At 39.0% G+C, this 14,657-nt stretch overlaps 1 long non-coding RNA gene across 2 annotated transcripts in view; it reads right to left on the bottom strand.

The window, feature by feature from the left end:
- Positions 1 to 14,657, bottom strand: part of LOC116566968 — a 170,241-nt gene that overhangs the window by 85,484 nt on the left and 70,100 nt on the right. Inside the window, exon 1 of one of the 2 annotated variants that reach the window (XR_004276061.1) lies at positions 10,522 to 10,722. The exons of the other annotated variant lie outside the window; for it this stretch is intronic. This is a non-coding gene — a long non-coding RNA (uncharacterized LOC116566968). Of the gene's footprint in view, positions 1 to 10,521; positions 10,723 to 14,657 lie in introns of those variants that run through there. 2 annotated transcript variants of the gene reach the window in all.

The following is a 14,657-nucleotide window of genomic DNA, read 5'->3' on the forward strand; positions in this document are numbered from 1 at the left end:
AGAAAGGGATAAAGAGCTTACTTAAAGAAATAATAGCTGCAAACTTCCAAAATCTAGGGATGGAAAAAGACAGCCAGATTCATGAAGCTTATAGGACCTCAAACAGGTTAAACTTAAAGAGGTCTATAATTATTATGATTAAATTATCATAGTCAGAGATAAAGAGGAAATTTTGAAAGCAGCAATGGAAAAGCAACTCATAACATAGATGAGAATCCAGAAGATATCAGCAGATTGCTCAGTGGAAACTTTGCAGTTGAGGAAAGAGTGGGGTGACATATTCAAAGTGTCAAAGAAAAAACTCATAGCCATGAATATTATACCCAGAAAAACTGTACTGTAAAAATGAAGGAGAGACAGACTCCCCCTCCAAAAAAAAAAAAACCATAGGAATTTATTACCTCTAGAACTGCCTTAAAGGAGTGCTAAAAGAAAATCTTCAAAATCCTCCCCCAAAATAAAATACCAAGAGCAGATGGTTTCACAAGCAAATTCTACCATTTAAATAATTAACACCAATCCTTCTTTAGCCATTTGGGAAAAACAGAAATATCAAAGGCATCCAAGCCAGCCAAAGACCCCACAAAAAGCAAAACTATAGGCCAATATCCCTGATGAGCATAGATATATAAATCCTCAAGAAATATTAGCAAACCAAATTCAATAGCACATTAAAGGGATTATACACCATGGCCAAGTAGGATTTGTCCATTTAATGTAAAGATGGTTGAACATACATAAATCAATCAATGTGATAACATTCACAGAATTAAGGATTAAAAACCACATGACTGGGCACCTGGGTGGCTCAATGGGTTAAAGCCTCTGCCTTCAGGGGCGCCTGGGTGGCTCAGTGGTTTAAGCCGCTGCCTTCGGCTCGGGTCATGATCTCAGGGTCCTGGGATCGAGTCCCGCATCGGGCTCTCTGCTCAGCGAGGAGCCTGCTTCCCTCTCTCTCTCTCTGCCTGCCTCTCCATCTACTGTCAAATAAATAAATAAAATCTTTAAAAAAAAAAAAAAAAAAAGCCTCTGCCTTCAGCTCAGGTCACGATCTCAGGGTCCTAGGATAAAGCCCTGCATCGGGCTCTCTGCTCAGCAGGAAGCCTGCTCTCCCCACCCCCCCCATCTGCCTCTCTGCCTACTTGTGATCTCTGTCTGTCAAATAAATAAATAAAATTTAAAAAAAACTACATGATCATCTCAAAAGATGCAGAAAAGTATTTGGTAAATTAACATCCATTTGTGATAAAAACTGTCAACAAATTATGCATAGAAGAAATATATTTCAACCTAATAAAGGCCATATATGACAAAGCCACAGCTAACATCATGCTCAAGGGTGAAAGCTGCAAGCTTTTTTCTAAGATCAGGAAAAAGAGTGCCCATTCTCACCACTTATATTCAACATAGTACTGGAAGTCCTAGCAATTAGGCAAGAAAAAGAAATAAAAGACATCCAAATCAGAAAGGAAGAAATAAAATGACTGTCTCTGTTGGCAGAAAATGTTATCTCATATGTTTAAAAAAATCCTAAAGACTCTACCAAAAACAAAACAAAACAAAAACAAAAACAAAAAACACCACACACACACACACCACAAAAAACTGTTAGAACTAATAAAATCAGTAAAGTTGTAGGATACAATATCAATATGAATGAATGAGTACCCTTTTTACACACTAACAATGAACTATCAGAAAGAAAAGTTAAAGTAATCGCATATACAAAAGCATCAAAAAGAATAAAATATGGGGAACCTGGGTAGCTCAGTTGTAAAGTGTCTGCCTTCGGCTCAGGTCATGATCCTGACCGGATCAAACCCCACATCAGGCTCCCCACTTGGTGGGTAGCCTGCTTTTTTCCTTTCCTTCTCCCACTGTTTGTGTTCCCTTTCTCACTGTTTGTCTCTCTGTCAAATAAATAAAATATTAAAAAAAAATAAAATAAAATACCAAGGAACAATTTAACCAAGGAGGTTAAAGACTTGTCTAGTTGGGGCGTCTGGGTGGCTCAGTTGTTTAAAGCCTCTGCCTTCGGCTCAGGTCATGATCCCAGGGTCCTGGGATTGAGCCCCACATCGGGCTCTCTGCTCTGCCAGGAGCCTGCTTCCCCCTCTCTCTTTCGGCCTGCCTCTCTGCCTACCGTGATCTCTGTCTATCAAATAAATAAATAAAATCTTTAAAAAAAAAAAAGAAAAGAAAGACTTGTCTAGTGAAATCTATAAAATACTGATGAAAGAAATTGAAAAATACACAAATAAATGAAAAACTATATCATGTACTTGGATTGTAAGAATTAATTTTAAGATTCCGCACTATGAAAAGTGATACACAAATTCAAAGATGCAATCCCTATCAAAGCTCCAATGGCATTTTTTTATAGAAATAGAAAAAAACAACCCTAGAATTTTTATGGCTCTACAAAAGACCCGAAGTAGTCAAAGCAATCTTGAAAAAGAACAAAGCTGTAGCCAACTTCTTAATCTCAAATTGTATTACAAATTAAAGTAGTATGGTATTGGCATAAAAATGAACACACAGACCAATGGAACAGAATAGAGAAACAAAAACCATATGTATATGGTCAACTAATCTCTGACCAAGTTACCAAAAACATATAATTGGAAACAAATATAGTTTCTTTAATAAATGATGTTGGGAAACTAGATATACACATGCAAAAGAAACTGGACCCTTATTTTACACCATACATGAAAATCAATTCAAAATTATTAAAGACGTAAATGTAAGACCTGAAACTATAAAACTCCTATAAGAAAATTAAGAAAAAAAGCTTCTTGACATTGGTCTTGGCAGTGATTTCTGGGACAGGACCCTGAAAGTACAGGGAACAAAAGGAAAAATAAGTAAGTGAGATGATATCAAATTAAAAAGCTTCTGTATAGCCAAAAGAACAATCAACAAAGTGAAATGGCAACCTACGAATGGGAGAAACAAAGGGTTAATACCCTGAATATACAATGAATTCCTATAATTCAACAGCAAAAACCATAAATAATGTCATTTAAAAATGTGCAAAAAACCTGAACAGACATTGCTCCAAAAAATATACAAATTACCTACAGGTATATGAAAAGATGCTGAACATCACTAATCACCAGAGACATGCAAATCAAAACTATAAGATATCACCTCATATCCATTAGAATGGCTATTTTTTTAAGTTTATTTATTTTTGATTAATCTCTACACCAGCATGGGCCTGAACTCACAAACTCAGGATCATGAGTGACACACTCCACCGGCTGAGCCAGCCAGGTGCCCCCAGAATGGCTATTATTAAAAGAAAAAAAGGTAAGTGTTGGCAAGGACATGGACGAAAGGTAACCCTGGTACACTGCTGGTGAGAATATAAATTGGTACAGCCATTATAAAAAACAGTATGGAGTTTTCTCCAAAAATTAGAAATAGAAATATAATATGATATTTCTAAATCCCATTTCTGGGTATATTCCCAAGAGAACTGAAATCAGTTTCTTGAAGAAATACTGGCACTCCCATGTTCTTTATAGCATTCTTCACAATAACCAACACATGGAAACAATCTAAATGTCCACTGATGGATGACTGGATCAAAAAATGTGGTATATACGTACAATGGAATATTATTGAGCCTTAAAAAGAAAGAAATCCTGCCATTTGTGACAAGGAAGAAGCTAAAAGACATCATACAAGTGAAATAAGTCAGACACAGAAGGACAAATTATACCACGTATATACAGAATCTAAAATAGTCAAATTCATAGAAGCAGAGAACCAGAATGGTCGCTGCCAGGACCTAGAGGTAGGTGAAAACAGGGAGGTGTAAATTCAAAGGGAAGGTTTAAGTTATGCAACATGAATACATCCTAGAGATCCACTGTCCCCCATAATGCCTACAGTTCACAATACTCTGTTATATACTTAAAAATTTGCTAAAAGTGCAAATAATGTTAAGTGTTTTTAATCACACATGAAAATAATAATAAATAAAGGGAGTGGAGGAATATTTTAGATGTGATGGATGTTGATGGCATAGACTAGGTGATGGGTTCACAAGTGTATACTTATCTCCAAATCCACCAAATTGTATACATCAAGTATGTACAACTTTTTGTATGTCAGTTGTATCTCAATAAAGTGGGCTTTTAAAATTTTTAAATGTTTACTGTCCAATCAAACACAAAACAAATGTAGACTTCAGTGAGTTGTTTTAAGGTGAACAGTCTTGTGGCCATCATCCAGGTCAAGAAAGAGGCCGTCGCTAGCCATCCCAGAAGCCCCTCTTGGCTGCTGATCCCAATCATGGCCCATACCGCCCTTCCAACAATAACCACTATGTTGACTTCCACAGCTATCAAATCCCTGTGTTTCCTTGTGGTTTATCACCCACGTGTGCATCCTTAAATCCACAGTTTAGCCTTTGGGCATTTTACTTTAAAACTTTTAAAGATGCTATATTTGTGCTAATTTCTCTGAAGGAAAAGTGGAGTGACCGTTTCCATTTTTACCAAATAAAGTCTTTAAAATTGGAAGGTTATACCTCTAAGTCCTCCCCCCCCGCCCACTCATGTATGGAATATAAGAAATGGTGCAGAGGATCCTAGGGAAAGGAAGGGAAAACTGAATGGGAAGAAATCAGAGAGGAAGACAAACCATGAGAGACTCAACTACTACAGGAAACAAACTGAGGGTTACTGGAGGTTGGTGGTTGGGGGGATAGGGTAACTGGGTTATGGGCATTAAGGAGAGCACTTGTGGGGATGAGCATGGGTGTTGTACACAATTGATGAATTACAAAACTCTAGCTCTGAAACTAAGGATATGCGGGACATCTAATTGAATTTAAATAAAATGTGTGATAGTGTAAATACAAAAGTACGAAAGAAAAAGTTCCTTTAATTTCAGTGTACATGAGTTTCGTGTTACTTTGAAATATAATTTTTCAAGGCTTAGGGTTTTTTAAAAAATAAATATCAGCAGCTGGGCACTATTACTCTTTTCCATGCTTATGGCCTCTAAATTATTAATATGGCTCCACTTTTCCCATTATCCACAAATAATCTGAAGTACCTTGAGGCTCAGAAAAACTTAGAATGAAATACTAAGGCTTATGTGGAAAATATATGAGAACTATTTGCCTATTTTTTTAAAAAAGTATTATAAGAGAGCTTCAGATTCTGAATCCTTTTCTCATTTCTAGGTACAGATATGGAAGGAGCGGAGGAAAGCAGAAACAGGACGGAGGATGGGACACCCCACCACCCCGCAGCGTCATTAGCCCACCGCTTAGGGACAGACAGCAGTCACTAGAAAATTCCTGGCTTTGCAGCCTCTAGGCCAACCCTGTGCCGTGAGTAAAAAAGACTAATGAGAATTTTGCCTACATCTGAGGCTGGAGGTCACACTGTTTCGACTTTTTATGAATGCTTGTCTAGCTTAGCCCACTGCAGAGGGCCAAGGCCCGGAGGACACAGGGAGAATTAGACAATTTAGTTGCACTGCTTAGACCCATGGATCTTCCCATGTGAGCATAGCTCAGAAGTCACCTTTTTTCATTTTAAGGTGAAGAAGATCCATACATTATGGGAATGTTTATATTAATGGATTTGGCTTGTCTCCAACTTTCTTTCAAAAAAAAAAATCCAATTCACAGTAGCATCCTGTTTCAAGAAATATGAATGAAACAAGACCCAGTTTAAATATCACATCCTCTTGTTCTCCCAGTCAGGATTCCTTGTCTCTTACCTGTGCTCTTCAGGGATTAAAATAGTTAACCCTTGCATCAGATATTAGCAGCAGGCTAGGTGTGTTACATGAGTTTACTGCTTGGGCAGTAAGAACTATTCTTTCTCCATTTTTAAGAACAAAACTCAGACTAAAAGAGGTCAATCCATTTGACCAAGATTGCTCAACTTGTAAGTGGCAGAACCAAAATCCAAACACAGGGTGTTTAACTCTGGTTTCCACACTACAAAATACTGCCTCCATTAAGTACATCTTCTTTAAGATCATTTCATTTGCTGATTATAAAAGCTACACATAACCACTGTAGGGAATTTATACAAATAAAAAAAATATTAAAATAGAAATGTTAGCTTTCTATAATTTTAACTACTACTTAAATTAAACCTCAATGTGTATTTTGATGGTTTTGTGGTATTTTTAAAACTTTCATGGAAGTTGTTTCACTTGATTACTATATCATTTGCACTTTTCTCACATCATTGAAATCTTCATGAACATAATGTTAACTGGCTTAGTAATAGTTGATCATAACGTACAGAAACTTTCCCTTCTACTGGACATTGAAGTTTCTCCTTCTCTGCTGTTATAAATAACCCTAGGGTGAGCATCTTACAAATTTTTGTTCCACTTTCTGATTTCTCCCTTAGGAATAATCTCCTCTCTTCTCTGGGAACCATCTGCTCTACCCACACACGTCCCCTATTTTTATATTTAAGCTGCAGAATCCTGCCTTTCTGACCATAACTAATTGGTACAATGTTGTATACAAGACCCAAACTGATTTATTTATTTTTGGAATTTGGACTCTTAACCTGAGACACACAAAAACTTGAGTGTTATTCCTAGCCAAGCAACATGATTGGCAGCATTCTAGAAGGACAGTCCATTATCTCTGGCTGATGCAATCCCCAAAGCTGTTCTGGTATCTTGTTCTTCCCAGAGCCTGGCTTTTGAACCATTCATTTGTGTCCCCAGATTCACTCAGCATCCTCCCAATAAACACCCTTGTCTGGCACACTATGTCTGATTTGTTTTAGTAATTTTCAACCAAAGAAAGTTAACTAGTAAAAACTGCACAGTAATATTTCTTAAAGAGGTATTACTTGGTCAAAGTAAATTTAATGTCATCCATGCATACTGCCCCATTGTTCCCCAGAAATTTCTAAAGTTTGCAAACACATGGGAAGATACTATTATACTTAACATTTTTGCCAAATGTGAAGGCAAATAATACTACCTCATTATGTTTACATGTGAATTTATTTAATTACCAGTGTTTAACATTTTTCTGCATTTATTATATTTATCAACATCTGTGCCTATTCTTTGTCCTTATTTATTGTGGTCTAAGGATTTTGTTGTTGATCTCTACAAGATCTTTCTATACTGAGAATGTCAAACTTGATTAGAGGACTTTTCACATTTCACTGTAATTATGTAACAATGTATCTGCCTCTGCTCCCCTGCTACTGCCTTGCAAATATCTTAAGTTTTGTTGGACTGAACTGCATATATTTCTTGTATTAGTCATGATGGGCTACCTTATGCTGTGATAACAAATAGCCCAGTATTTCAATTGCTCAGCACAAACAAAACAAAACAAAACAAAAACGGGTATTTTTCTTCAGGTTTGACAGAAGTGGGAAGAGTTTAACATTAAACACTAAGTGAGCCAGGTTGATAGAAGCTCCATCTTGACTCATGCTTCCATGAGCACTGTGGCAGGACAGGGAATTAGGATATTTGTGTGCTCTTTCTGCCTAGAAGTAATGTACATCCTTTCTGATTATATTTCATCAACCAACAAGCCATGTGGCCATGACAACCCTCACATTGGCAGGGATGTACAGTCATACCAGGTGCGTAGTGAGAACCAGAATACATGTGAAGATTCCTAAATGTCTACCTTCCTGTACATTCTCGCCATTTCTCACTGTTTCACCTCCTGGAAACCTCCTTCTCCCCCATACATGCAAATTCCATCAATCCCTCAAAGACCATCTCGAAGCCCATGTCACTCCTGAAGTCTTTTCTCATCTCCTCTGGAGAGAATTGTTCTCATTCTCCCCTGAGCTACATTAAAATCTTAACATAGGACACTCATGTCCTCCTATCTGGAATTATAGTCATTTATGTATAATCTTCCTCCCTCCTACAGGATCCTGAGTTCTGAAAGGGAATGCTCTGTATCTAACTGGTGATCATATACTTCACAGGGCTTAGTCTAGTACCCAGTACATTAGGCTCCCCATAAATGTTGACTGAATGAAAAACAAATGTGTAGTTCATAGCTTACACACTTTAATTTGGGAGTAATACTAAGACCTTCTTGTAACTCACTGTGTCAGTAAGTATTATATTCTTAAACATGCTAAGCTTAAAATCAGCATGATCCTTGACTTTCCTGAGGTCCCTTAATTCAATGATTTATTGAGAAACATGGTAGCTATACAGTGCTTGACAAAATTGAAAAGTTCTTTCTCTATAGGTACACATGTAGATGACTAGAATTGTAGAACTTTTCAGAAAGGACTTGTTTATTGATAAGTGTATCCTCAATGTAGTCTTGAGTCAGTCATGGTTTTAAAGCTTTGCTATTCTTACTTTTAAATATAAATCACTGATAGTTGGGATGCCTGGGCGGCTCAGTGGGTTAAGCCTCTGCCTTCAGCTCAGGTCATGGTCTCAGGGTCCTGGGATCGAGTCCTGCTTCCCCCTCCCCTCTCTGCCTGCCTCTCTGCTTACTTGTGATTTCTGTCTGTCAAATAAATAAATAAAATCTTTAAAAAAAAATCACTGATAGTTAATCTTCTCCCATTTATTTTGATAATTTGTTTACTCGACCCTATATAAGGTTTCTGTAAGTTTACCTAGTTCTTTATATACACACATACATATGTATATACGTAATATATATATATGAACACACATATAAGATGTACATATGCAATGTGTATATGTATTTATATAGACACATAATATGTATACACACACAGACACACCCCTACACTGTATGTGCATACACAAACACACATGTATATAGGGTCTTTACATTTAACGTTTCTCCAGATCTTCCTATGGCAGATTTTTATCATTCACTCAAATGGCATTGCCTCAAATTCCTTCCCTGACAACCCAGACTAGAGAAGCATCTGACCACCCTCACAACCCTCACCCTCCCACTAAATTCACTGTTATATTTAGATTATATTATTACCTGAAAATCTCATATATATGTGTCTATTTTGGTTTACATCTATTGCTATTCTTATCACACCTACAGTCAATCTCTTCCCACTAAAATGCACTGTCTTAAAGGCAGGGATTTTCTTTTTTAACTATTATATTGACAACAAGCAAACATTGTCTGGTATGGAGTAAAATAAATATTTTTTCAGATCAATGAGTGAATGAATGAGTCCTTCTGGGATGACTGGGTGGATTGCAATCTCATTCTCTTGTAAAGAGAGTGCAAAGGCAGAAGTAATGTCAGAGGAATGGTGAGTGTATCTTTGAGCATGTCAAGTGTGATGTTCCTATGTGATATTCAGAGGAAGGTGTCAAGTAGGAACTTGGCTTCATGGTTCTGAAGTGTAGATCAGGAAACAGAGATGTGGAGGTCATAGATTGTATCTGTAACCATGGGAATGGCTGTAATTCCTGCATAGGTGTGATAGCATAAGAACAAAAAAGGACAGATTTTGGCCTCCCAGACCTTCCTCTCTCTGATGTCTGCTCCTCCCAACAGCCTCAATAGGCAGCAGTCCCAGAAACCTTCTCCTCTTGACAGTGCAAACGGCCTTGCTTCTTTAATCTCATTGGCCTCATGATCAACAAAGACAGCTCAGGAGTGCAGGCCCTGTATGGTCTATTTATCCCAGTCTGTGAGACTCGTGTTCATCCCTGATGTTACAGATGTAGGAGAATCAATACATCCCACGGGACCTTACAGAAGCGGAGAGCAGACCCCACTTGCTTACTCAAACACTTGCTCCCAGCCCTTCTGGCAAAATTCCCAGGAAGAAAAGACAGGGATGTGTGAAGAGTGTTTTATCGGGGATGCACAGCGGCAGCCAGCTGTCTCTCTAATGATTATTTGTATTCATACAGAGATCTGTTCAACAAAGGAATTCAGGCTCCGAAGGAACTCCTCCTTGGTGATACACACCACAGCCCTGCAAAGTGTTTTCATAATTTACTGTATCTCTGCCCTAGAGCTGTTCGAAGCACAACATGTAATTCAGAGCTTCTAAGAATAAATACAAGTTAAGGACACTGAGTCATAGCAACCTGCCGGGTGACTCCTGAAGACTGATTCTAGCACCAAAAATCACATGCCTGTTTCCTAATTTTGATTCCAGAACTCTTCCTATGTCTTTACAATGATATCCTAAAAGACTTCATCTCCCTCCTAAAAGTTATATCAGCCTCAGCTCGTGAATCAGTATTAATACCATTCAAGGTATTAACTTAGCCAGTAAACTGAAACCAAGAGAAGGTGGATTTTGTCCAAAACTATCTGCTTCTCTTTAACCTTTACACCCTATCCATCGAACGTTACATGCCGAGGTTAGACATTAGACATCAACTATCCACAGGTTGCTTAAATTCCTTTCCACAGTTTGCTCATGGAGTGTTCATCCATTTCTGCCTGGATGCCCCAGGGATGCGAGATTCACTGTCTCCTAGGTTAGTGCATTTATTTAATGTTTAGGTAGATTAGGCAATTCCATGTATTGGGCTGAAATCTGCTGCAGTATATTTTGTACTTACTAGTTTTAGTCCTGCCCTCTCCAGGCACCCAGAAGTCTGGAAATGTTCTTCCATTCAAGAGTGCTGCAGACTAACAAGAGAACTATGCACCTTTGTGTCCTCTCCCCACCCAGCGTGAATCTCCTCCTTTCCTTCAGTATGCCCACATGCATTCTCAGTTTGCCAGTTTCTGCTCTGGAGCCCGGGGCCCTAAACAGCCCGTTCTCCCTCAGGTGCGCTCCTCCCAGCACAGAGCTGGGTTCTGTTAGTGCTGTCCGGAACCTCATTAGTCTTTTTGGCAGGCATACCACACTATTGATTCAGACTGAGCTTACAGCCAACTATAACAGGATGTAAAGGTGTTTAACATCCCGCTGTTAAATGATGTCTCCTTTATGCTGTTCTCAGGAAGCTAATATCCTGATCCCAAGTGCAGGACTTTGCATTTACTTGTGCTAAATTTCATCGCACTGAAGTAGACCCATATTTTCAGTTTGCCTTTCAATATCCTCCCTGAAGTCAGTAATAAAGATTACAAACAGGACAGGGTCAAGAAGAAATCCTGTGACAAGGAGACTAGGTCAACACTGATTCAATCATTAATCTCTTTGGACTCATTCAACCAGTTATTAAACCACCTACCTATACTCTCATTGGCCCACAGCCCTGCATTTTGCCTTATGGGCTACAGGAAAGATGTTTTCAAACATGGGCTAAAATCCAGACTCACTGCATTCACAGCAATCCTCAAACAGTGGGTTGAGTAACTTTATCAATTTAGCCTCTACTCAACAGCTTAAAACCCGACTTTCATGATCAATTAAATAAGTTCAAAATATCCACTGCTGTATTTGACAAAATTGGTAATTGGGGATCTTATCTGATGTATGCGATCATAATTTTGGCCTAATCCTTGTTTTATGTTTAATTATTTTGCATGTGCTGATGCATGTACCATTTGCTATCCATCATGATAGACCCCCTGGAGCCATACCACAGGCCCCAGGATCGACCTCTGGATAGAGTCTAACTGCCCTACAGCCTGCAGCCCCATCTCAGCAGAAAGCAGCCAGAGCAGTCATCATCCCATTCCCTAACAGCAGTTAGGGTTACTTTTCTGAGGGGGTAGAGGGGAGGAGGAATGAGTAAGGAACAGGTGGGGCTGGGTAGGGAGAGATAGGTAGGGGGCCATGGGATCAGGCTCACAAAATTCAAAATGTGGGTGATGAAAGGAAACCAGAGATAAGAGAACAAACCAGACCATCCTGTCCTAGGTGTCAGAGGTGGGGTCTTGGCTGGTCACAAGTAGCTGTTATAACAAGAATTACTGGACCCTAAAAAGGAAGTAAGCCATTGAAGATATTATTACTAGTCCTTACTCAATGGTGTTATCAATCGTGATGTTAAAAAGATTTAAGTACCCTGGTAGCTTTCTATAAAAGACCATCTCTAATAGCCCTCAGTGGCAACCCCATTGGGACCCCTCTCACTCCTGAGAGCTTTTTATGTATCCTTGCTTAATAAACTTCTATTGCTCTACTCAATAAATAAATAAATATAAAAATAAAATAAAATATCATTTTTAAATACTGAAATGATTCACAGTAACTTGGTCTTTTGGGTGAGATCCAGGCAGCCTTGAATGGGCTCCCTGTTTATAAATGCACAGCTAGGTGCCATCTCAGGTTTCTGTCAGAACCCATTCTGTACCACTCTGCCTCTGGGTTCTGGGTGCATTTCACCTTTAAGTCAGCATCAGAAACCTGAAGGCTACTGGACAGGTCCTTAGTTCTCCTGGAAAATTACTTAACATGGTGGGAAAAAAGATAGCCTCAGGTTTTAACGCTTTTCAAGGGCAGGAGAATTAATGATCACATAGCTATAACGGTTACTCTGAAAGCAATCTTGCCAACTGTGCATCACAGGAATTGCCCCCAACTGCCTTCCCCAGGCCCCCTGGTACACGATGCATAAAAGAGGTATAATTCTTTAATGTTTTGGCTAAGGAAGTCAAGACACTGATGCCTTTGCTTCCACAAAATACTCAAGATGAGCCAGAACAATTTCCTCCAAACTATCATCTTTAAACATGTGCTAAAATATCACCCAAGCAATGGTTCCTCACAAGATAGTCCATGGTTCCAGAACTGGTCAAAACTTCCTGGAGGTCCCCCTTTCCGCTGGGGAGGTCACCACCAGTCTTTATAACAACAGTAGTGTTGCAAGGGATCCCAGAAATTCCCAGATTCCTTCTTCATTTTACAGAGGAAAATTCCCAGAGATGCTGAGTAAGCTCCCAAAGGTTACAAAGCTAGGTAAGCACAAAGGGCAGAACAAGAATTCAGGTCTTTTTGACTCAGAATCCAATGTCCTCCTTACTGCGACAAAGAAGAGATGTAAGACAAAAGAAAGGAAGAGCCAGCAATGTTCCTAACCACACAAGAAATCTCCAGAACCATTATTTCTTGTACATCATTTCCATGAGAAACGAAGAATTGGAGAGCATCTCTGATCAACTTCCTCTTCACATAGAACTAGGGGTAATGGTCATGTGCATCCCTGCTCCAGCTTTTCTGGATTACTGATAACTAAACATCAACATCCTTTTGACCCAGGGTGGTCCCTTCTATAGCACTGGATGAGAATGGAGCAAATTGCTTGCAAACTCTGCCATTTCTGTCTTTCTTGCCCAGTGTGTGCCACTAGCAAATCTCCCCAAGTTTGTAGCTTGTTGCCAGTGTGTTATTAGCTGCTTGCACTTCTTTACTTTGTACTCTCATATAAAGAGAACTCCAAACCTTAGAAGTCTGCTTTATTTTTCAAAAACACCACCACGAAAAGCTTTTTATTTTTTTTTTAGGAAACTGTAAAGTTGCCTTTAATCATTTAGCTATCAGAGAACTCAGAGGCTTAGGTAATACATAAGAGAAGAACAAGGAACCATTCAGCAATTCAGACAGATAAAAGGAGGAACACAGTCCTCCAGCCTAGTTCCAGGAAGAAATGCCAGATACAAAACCCTAAACTCCCACAAAATGAGGAGCCTGAAAGTCTCATGTGATACTCAACCCAAAGGTACTAACTTAAAATGTAGAGAGATGAGGGCAACCTTGTCTTCCCAAACAAAGATCCCCAAACCAGACCAATCATCAAGGTCATCCTGGATGTTTTTTTCACAAGTTCCATTTCCATAAGTGGATCCCAGCATGTGTATTTTATCAAAGTACATAACTTGATTCTTGTAAGTCTGCTTGAAATCATCTAGAGACGATGAGCTAGAATCTTGCGGATTTTACTTTAGAGTCTTATACCTCTTGTAGTATAAATATCTGTAATAACAGGGAGATAATAATGCCTTTTGTGTAAAATATCTTGACATGGGAAAAACTGGGAGAATTTTGTATGTGCAAAGGGTATTTTCTAGAAAAACACTTCAGCAGGGAGTACTATGGCAGAGTCAGATCCCTAGAAAGCCAAACCAATCCTCTTTACTTCTGCAGAATAAGACTTGAACAACTGTTGAATACTGAAAATTTCACAGTATACATTGTGTGCAGTGGCTCTCCAATATTCAATATGGGTTTTACTCAATTTAAAACCTGGGGGAAATGGATCTATTGTCTCAAGGGCACTGACTTGTGTCCATGGAGAGAGGGGCTTCCCTTACATCGAGTTACATGCCACCTCATGGATTCTCAGATGCAACTGAGGGCATGTCAGCAACTCATAACAAAGGCAGTAGAGGTGGAGACACATTATTTAGTACACTCATATCGCGCTTCTCCCTGGCCATATAACTAGACAATGTTTTCTACCCTGCCTTGCAATTAGACATAGCCTTTGACAAGTTCTGGCCAACAAAATGTGGGTGATAGGACACTTCTAGGCAGTACAAAATCTGATAAAAAAAAAAAAAATCTAGCAGTGAAATGAAGGCTTAGGCGGTGACAGAACCAGAGTAGGGAATACTGGATTCCTGAGTACATGTGTAGACAGGAGCCCTACCCTACACTGGCTGCCAGTTAGACTTTATCTCAGGAAGAAATAAACCTCTAATGTGTTAGCCACTGATATTTTGGGGTTACTGGTTCTAGCAGTCAGCCTTCTGTGTCTCCTACAGAAATCAGGACAGAAAGTGGGATGCTGGTATGATGAAA

Source organism: Mustela erminea, chromosome 1 (assembly GCF_009829155.1).
Source record: "Mustela erminea isolate mMusErm1 chromosome 1, mMusErm1.Pri, whole genome shotgun sequence".
Lineage (NCBI taxonomy): Eukaryota > Metazoa > Chordata > Mammalia > Carnivora > Mustelidae > Mustela > Mustela erminea.